Below are 6,335 nucleotides of genomic sequence, written 5' to 3' on the forward strand. Positions count from 1 at the left end.
AATTCGTTTGTCATGCTATAAAACTACTTGTGAAATGTAAAGTATTTTCTAAATAATAAGTGCAATTTACTATAAGATTTTTTTGTATGAGAAAATATTTTTTTACGAAAAATGAACTTGAAAGTGGATAGCAATTTCTTACTGACAATTCCTATAGTTAATAATTGTTGGTAAAAAATTACCCAATGAAATATTTTTAGTTCACATGTAATTAAATTTATAGACATTTTCGTCAAAAATGGTAGATAACATTTCATGAAAATTTTGCAAATTTTAAGTTAAACGTTTCATCGTTCATAAACTGGTGTGCCTTTACGAATATTATTCTTAGAGTAAATTGTCAGCAGATGCGATGAACTAATGCATAGTACAGAGATCTTTATCGGCATAGTGGAATGTGATAAATGTAAAGATGATGTTACTTGAGTTTTGTTGTGTACACATGAGCGTGGGGTTGTTTTTATTTTTGTTCATTTAGTGGTTTGTGTGTGTGTGTGTTTGTTATTCGTTGATGGTTTTTGGCTGGATGAGGTGTTGTTTTCAATAAAGGCACATGTGTTTTTGTTGTTGTAGGGATGTTTTGGCTTTGCTTGATTTTGTTTGGCATGCTTCAGTTGTACAGTTGGCGTTGGCGTGGGTTGTTGCATCTTTTAAGCAGGTATGCAACAAGGGAATATAAAGGCATGAATATTTTGGATTTTTGAGACATATATTGGTGTTTGTTTATTAAACCTTTTAAATGAAAGTTATTAATATTTTATCGGTAGTTTAGAAAAAAGTTATTAAGAATATTTAGTAAAATATGTTGAAATTAAATGTGTATTGAAATGTTCATTATTCAATGTAAAAAAAGTAATATTCAATTCCAGATGAATTTGGAAAATTTTTGTTATATCTCAGCGAACAGTTTAGTCATAAATTGGTAAGTATTTTTTTAATATGGCTTTCTTTTAAAAATAATATTTTTTATGTATATTATTATTTGTTAATTAATTTTTTTGGAAACCAGTTTAATGTTTTTCTTTGTTGTAAAAGCAATATTTAATTTCAGAGCAACTCCAGATGGATACAAATAAATTTAAAAAATAGAGAATTGGTAAGTTTTGCTAAAAATTGGCTTTCTTTCAACTAGAATATTTACGTTTTTATGACCTTTTTATCATCAAAATTACAGGTTTTTAATACCTTATGTTAGTATTTCTTTAATCAAATTTTTTGGAAACCAATGTTATATTTTTAATGTAAAAAACAAATATTTAATTTCAGAATAACCCCTTAAAAATTTGGAAAAATTTTTAGTACTCCTTTGCTTGTAATTTAATAGTGAATTGGTAAGGATTCCTTAACTTTCTTTTAACCATAATATTTTTATGGATATTATTATTTTTTTCATTAGATTTTTTGGAAACCTATTTAATAATTTTAATTAATGTAAAAAATATATATTTAATTTCAGAGTAACCCAAATAAATTTGGACAACTTTTTATATTTCGCCTCAGCGTACAATTTAATCGAGAATTGGTAAGTTTTATAATAAAACTTTGTCTTTCTTTCAACTAGAATATTTATTTTATTATATCCTTCACATATAACAACACTTCACGATAACAACACAGTTTTATGAGTTTATATAGAATACTTCATTATTTCTCTAATTGTTTCAGGTACAACTTTTATGAGATACGTTTTCCAAAGAAAAGTTGAATTCCTTACACTATTTGATAAAATGCCCCTAAATATGGTAAGTTACAAGCTAAAATGAAGGATTAAAAAATTATATTTCATTACATGGTGTTAATTTTTAACAATTTTCATTATTGCTTCCATTTTTTTCCAGCAAGATATGTGAAAAAATTACCTACGATGAATAAAAAAGAATAAGTCAAAATGTCCAAACGGTGAGTTCAAATGAACTACTCTCTGTTCCACGTGGTCATAATTTTTATTCACAAAAAACATTGTATTAAGAACTTTCATCATAAGTTTTTATAATAAAGTACTTTTGCTTAAAGAAAGTTTAATTTTAATGTATGAACATTTTCATAATTATAAAACGATTTGTTGTTCCTTTAATTATTTAATTTCTCTGTACTGTGGAAAGATTGATTTAAAAATAGTTTAGTTGTCGACATTTTAAAGAGACTGTAAACCAATTTTTATTATCGGGTTTCCCACAAAATAAGCAAGTAAACCAAAATAATATTGACTTTTTAACTTGGTAGGGGTATATAAATCTTATGGTGTTGTAAAAATGGACTAAAATACAATGTTATAGATGAACTAAAATTTAAGAAAATTATAAACTAGACAAGTTGAAAAAAATCTTAAGGGCTAAATCATGGTCAATATTACTACAGTTTAGTTCATTTTGCAATGGAAAAGGGTTCACTGTTTTTTCAGTGCAGGCTAACCTCCAAATGAAGTGAGGTTTCCCAATATATCTCAGAGTCAAATCAAACACTTTTCCTGGGCCAAATCGTAATAATAGAAACAATGAGTACGTACCTTGAAGCTTTTGCTCGCTGATTTCTTTCGCGGATCGTAAGGACCAATGTTTGGGCCAAAACTTGCCTTGGTCGCACTCACCAATAGTCGAACCGGCACTCGTCGATCTATATAAAAGCTGTGTAAATGGATTTTATCCGCCGGGCTTGGCCTAACAGTTTAACCAACTATAGCAGCAACAGTATTAAACACTAATCTTTGCCTCCGACACAAATATAAAACTCAATTGGTTCAATGTTAATTCAATATATTTACACTGTATGTTTTATATGACTATTAGCTTCACTATTGTTAGCCTTTATTAAAATATTAGGGTTTAGCTTGGCTCCTTGCACAACCGCGACAACTTTTCGAAAAAGAACAAGAGTGAATAATAAAAAAAAGAACAATAACTTCACTAGAGAAGTGAGAAGGTCGACAAGTCCACACGCCATAATCGATAACCACTGTGATCGACCAGCAATTAGCGGTCGACGTGACGTGTGGACATATATAAAATGCCACATCACTACTGAAAATTTCAATGTCATATGTTGTTTGCTTGTCAAGCTGCATTGTGTTAAATTTAAGTAATTTTTAAGCTATTCGCGCACATTAGTGTTTTTTTTTTTTTGAAATTCGGTATATTTCGGAGCACAATATATAGTTTTTTGCAAGCCAAAAGTAATAGTTTCACTATGGAATCTTTAACCACAGGTATTTTAACGTTATTCTACAAAAATTGTGTAAACAAAAAATGTGTATAAATATTTTGAAAAAATATTTTAAAATGTCACTAAATTTTGGCGCCACACTGTGGAACAGGGTATTATAAGTTATGGCATATGTTTGCAACACCCCGAAGGAGACGAGATAGACACATGGTGTCTTTGGCAAAAATGCTCAGGGTGGGCTCCTGAGTCGATATAGCCATGTCCGTATGTCCGTCTGTCTGTGAACACATTTTTGTGATCAAAGTCTACACAGAAAAAAAAGTGTCTTGTAAATTTCACATAGTTCAACAAATTTACTGTAATATAGTTCATTTTTCGTAACCACAACGAAAATTAATTTAGCTAAAGGAAAACTTACAAAAATTCAGTAAATGTTTTTTAGTTCACTAACTACGAAATGGGAAGGATTTTTCCTTAAATAAATTTCCAACACAGTAGTTAAGGCATCGTTGATTCTATTATAAAAATACATGGGCAATATAAAAATCTTACTACGAAATGTGGACAATTTACTACGAAAAAATTTTGTATGGAAAAAAATGTTTGTAGTAAAATTAAACTTAACGACATTACCGATTCGTACGATGGCTACCTACAGATTATTTCCCTTTTTATTATATGTTGGAGTGTATATAATTTTTTAGAGATTCCTCATAGATTTGGTATATATTTTACCTTAACTTATAGATAGAATTCCAACTAATCAATAAACGTGCTACTGGAAAATGTGAGTGCATCATGTGAGGGAGTTTTTAGAGACATTTTGTGTATATCTCGTTTGATTGTTTGTGTTTGTTATTGCGTCATTTATGCTGTTGTTGGTTGTTTTGATTCTAGAGACAATGGAATGTTCCTTGTGTGTTGTTGGTATTTTTTGTGGTGAGATTTGTTTTCTTGCAATAGCGAGATCAGAAAGGGATCGTGTGTGTGTGGAGTTGTTTTTCTTTACGGCAGGTATGTATCCTTTATGATTATTTGTGTCTTTGAGTTTTATTATTGCATTCAGTTATGTTGATGCATTTATGAAGTGCACACGTGGATGTAATTTTGCAAAATTGTACGTGCGGTATTGGTGTTTATTAATGAAAATAGATTTATTCGGCACATTTTAGAAACTGAGAAGTGAATGATGTGATGTTAGAGTATTCAAAAACGATTTTTTATTGATAAAAACAAACAACAGATTAAGGAACTGTATATTTCTGTTAATAGTTTAAAATTAGTGCGGATTTTTAATTGATTTACATAAAAAATATACAACAGGAGTGGTAATAGGATGATCTATATTTGTTATACATCTGGATCACAGGTTGGAGATGCAACCATTTTTTATACCCTCCATCATAGGATGGGGGTATATTAACTTTGTCATTCCGTTTGTAACACATCGAAATATTGCTCTAAGACCCCATAAAGTATATATATTCTGGGTCGTGGTGAAATTCTGAGTCGATCTAAGCATGTCCGTCCGTCCGTCTGTTGAAATCACGCTAACTTCCGAACGAAACAAGCTATCGACTTGAAACTTGGCACAAGTAGTTGTTATCGATGTAGGTCGGATGGTATTGAAAATGGGCCATATCGGTCCACTTTTACGTATAGCCCCCATATAAAGGGACCCTCAGATTTGGCTTGTGGAGCCTCTAACTGAAGCATATTTCATCCGATCCGGCTGAAATTTGGTATATGGTGTTGGTATATGGTCTCTAACAACCGTGCAAAAATTGGTCCATATCGGTCCTTAATTATATATAGCCCCCATATAAACCGATCCCCAGATTTGGCTTATGGAGCCTCTACAAGAAGCAAATTTCATCCGATCCGGCTGAAATTTGGTACATGATGTTGGTATATGGTCTCTGACAACCATGCTAAAATTGGTCCACATCGGTCCATAATTATATATAGCCCCCATATAAACCGATCCCCAGATTTGGCTTGCGGAGCCTCTAAGAGAAGCAAATTTCATCCGATCCGGCTGAAATTTGGTACATGATGTTGGTATATGGTCTCTAACAATCATGCAGAAATTGGTCCACATCGGTCCATAATTATATATAGACCCCATATAAACCGATCTCCAGATTTGGCTTGCGAAGCCTCAAAGAGAAGCAAATTGCATCCGATCCGGCTGAAATTTGGTACATGGTATTGGTATATGGTCTCTAACAACCGTGCAAAAATTGGTTCACATCGGTCCATAATTATATATAGCGCCCATATAAACCTATCACCAGATTTGGGTTGCGGAGCCTCAAAGAGAAGCAAATTTCATCCGATCCGCCTGAAATTTTGTACATGATATTGGTATATGATCTCTAACAACCATGCAAAAATTGGTCCACATCGGTTCATAATTATATATAGCCCCCATATAAACCGATCCCCAGATTTGGCTTGCGAAGTCTCCAAGAGAAGCAAATTTCATCCAATCCGGTTGTAATTTGGAACATGGTGCTAGTATATGATCTTTAACAACCGTGGCAGAATTGGTCCATATCGGTCCATAATTATATGTAGCCCCCATATAAAATGTTCTCCAGATTTGACATCCGGAGCCTCTTCGAGGAGCAAAATTCATCCGATCCGGTTCAAATTAGGAACGTGGTGTTAGTATATGGTCGCTAACAACCATACCAAAATTGGTCCAATCACACAAAAATTGGTCCATATCGGTTCATAATCATGGTTGCCACTAGAGCCAAAAATAATCTACCAAAATTTTATTTCTAGAGAAAATTTTGTCAAAATTTTATTTCTAGAGAAAGTTTTGTTAAAATTTTATTCGGTTCATAATAAAATTTTCATCATTGTCAAAATTTTATTTCTATAGAAAATTTTGTCAAAATTTTATTTCTATAGAAGATTTTGTTCAAATTTTATTCGGTTCATAATCATGGTTGCCACTCGAGCCAAAAATAATCTACCAAGATTTTATTTCTATAGAAAATTTTGTTAAAATTTTATTTCTGTAGAAAATGTTGTCAAAATTTTCTTTCTATAGAAAATTTTGTCAAAGTTTTTATTTCTATAGAAAATTTTGTGAAAATTTTATTTCTGTAGAAAATTTTGTCAAAATTTTATGTCTACTTTGTCAAACTGAATTATATACGTAT

This window comes from Haematobia irritans, chromosome 4 (genome assembly GCF_050003625.1).
Source record: "Haematobia irritans isolate KBUSLIRL chromosome 4, ASM5000362v1, whole genome shotgun sequence".
NCBI classification, from domain to species: domain Eukaryota; kingdom Metazoa; phylum Arthropoda; class Insecta; order Diptera; family Muscidae; genus Haematobia; species Haematobia irritans.